The following is a 2,545-nucleotide window of genomic DNA, read 5'->3' on the forward strand; positions in this document are numbered from 1 at the left end:
TGTTTAACAACATGAACCTCAGTACAGCCTTTTCAGTTCATTTCTGCTCCTTAAAGCACAAGTGATGTCCAGAAAGTGAGGGGAATAGTGAGAGGCCTGTGGGGGCAGAGTATTAACTTTTAGAGGTCTTGCTCTTTAGAACGGGGCTTGTTTACTAGGAACTGTGACTGGGTTTTTATGAAATGCCCTTTGAAATCTTTAGCTGATTTACCTGAGCATGCCATGAAATAATGGATTCAGTTTCTTAAAAGAGTTTGGAGAGCAAGAAAAGTAGTAACTTTGGTAATTAGTTCAGGAGGGTGGTTCCATACAGAAACAGCAGCACGTGCTCTCGGTCACTGGAGAAATAATTCCTGTGCCCTCAATTATCAGCCCTGTCGTGGCAAAGCCTGTTCAGCTACTCCACACAGTCCTTTCGTTTGATCGTCTGACTTCTGTAGGTGCCAGTTTTCACATGAAGATCCACTGTGAACAAAACAAACATGTTTATCCTGCTTTCGCACATAATTTGTAGGCTGTCCAGCTAAAGGCAGAACTGAAAAACCAATGCAGTGAGCCTCCATGTTCTTTTGTTCTATTAATACCACCATGGCTGAATATCTTGAGATTTTTGACTGTGCCACATGCCTGATATAAATAGCCATGCAAACAGAACTCAGCTGAGATTACCAAACTTGGCGGTTTGGATTTGTGATTCAACTTGAACCAGGATGTTAACAGCGAGCTGGTAATTATCCTTGCTGGCCCGAAGCTGCCATGACAACTGGGAAAGGAAAGGTGCTGTTTTCTGCCTTGCTGCCGTAGCGCCGGTGTGGCCTCTGCCTGAAGCTCCTGATGGGGCTAGCAGGGAGTCTTCTCACGCCGGGGTGGTCTCTGCCATTCCTTCCTACAGAAAGAGCATGAAATAAGTGGAGCGAGTGTGGAAAGGCAGGTTTACCTGATAAACTTTAGCTTGTGGTCTTTTCTACCCCATCTCCCTGTCAGATCAGCCTTCCCTTCCTCCTCCCTCCAGCAGTCCCCCTTACCTGCATGTCAGGGTCCTGTAGGTTCTGCCAAAATGGAATTGTAGGTGGTTGTCAATAAGTCTTTCAAAGTCTGAACCAGTTAGCTGTTCCTGGAAGAGGAGTTTTGGCCTGGCAAGTGTTGGACAGCATTAATAGCAAATGGTGCGAATAGCTCTGCCCAGAGGAGCCTCACGCTAGGTTTGTTGATCGTTCCTGACAGCTACCTTAAGATGCTTAACTGCATCTTTCTTTATGTGGTTGTTTTCATCTAGATAGTAAAACCAAAATGTGTATTAATTGCATCCTATGTCAGTGTACTGTTTTAAGTCCACAATTAATAATAAGCTAATAGTAATAAGCTAATGTAATTTTCAGCTGAAATACTTTAATGGGATAAGTTGTTAAGATGAAGTGGAGAATTTATCTGTGTCTTGCTGTTAGAAAAAAATGCTTTTAAAATTCTTTAGGTAGTTGATGACTTTACATTTGTCATCATAAAATAATTATCTTGTGTACAAACTCAAGTTAAAAACCACTAATAACTTGATTTAAAAGGCTTTACCATTGCTGTGTAGAAATGGCTGATAAAATTATTTAGTTAGGAGACTGGAAAGTTTACTGCACTACTTGAAGAAATTTCTATGCATGTAGGATTACCTATGTGCAACAAAAGAAGCTGGAGGTGCGTGGGATTCACTGAGGGCAACTTCATTTCCAAAGAACTGGCAGCTTTTTAGAGAAGAGCTGGAAGATTAAGTAAGAGTCATGGCACACATATGGCTCAGAAAAACAGGTATTCTCAATGTTGGTCTTGCAGTAAGTGAAAATAAAGGCTATAGCCTCTACCTTAGGTATGCCGTTAGAGTGTAAGAACTGCAATTTGAGAATTTTTAAGGAGCTTCCATTACTTTAATGCATGCTTAGGCTCAAGGAGTTATATTTGCCTGTTTACGAGTGAGAGAAGGAAGAGGAAATAATAATTAGGTTGTGAACTTATTCCTAGGCTTAAGTAACAAGCTGTTAAAAAAAGGAAAAAACCAGCCTACCACCTGGGAGTTGTTGGAATCATTACTTAGGTGAGAGTTTTTGACAGAATTTTCAGTTGATGCTGCTGTTCCCTGGCTCTGGCAGAATATTGTGATACATGAAAATACAACACCCTGCTTTCTCCAGTGCTTTATGTACCAGATGTTAAAACTCTGCATCAGGTCTCTAACTGCACATAGATATTAGTGCCATTTTGACCTAAGAATTACTTCAGTCCAGCAGGAAAAATAGCGCTGGGTGTGTAGATACAGATTTTTTTTTTCCTTACTCAAGGTGTTTAAAAGATCAAGTTTTTCTGTATGTGGGAGTGCAACTTCCAGTGGATGTTCTGTTCTTACTTCTTTCATACACTTGGTTTGTACTCTTCCTACTCCACAATACAGGTGTGGAGCTGTAACTCAGAGCTCTCTAATGGCCTTTGAGTGCCGTACCTTGTTTGTTTAATAAAAAATACATATTATTTGTTGAATTTCAGCAAGGTTGTTACCAAATGT

This window comes from Grus americana, chromosome 3 (genome assembly GCF_028858705.1).
Source record: "Grus americana isolate bGruAme1 chromosome 3, bGruAme1.mat, whole genome shotgun sequence".
NCBI classification, from domain to species: domain Eukaryota; kingdom Metazoa; phylum Chordata; class Aves; order Gruiformes; family Gruidae; genus Grus; species Grus americana.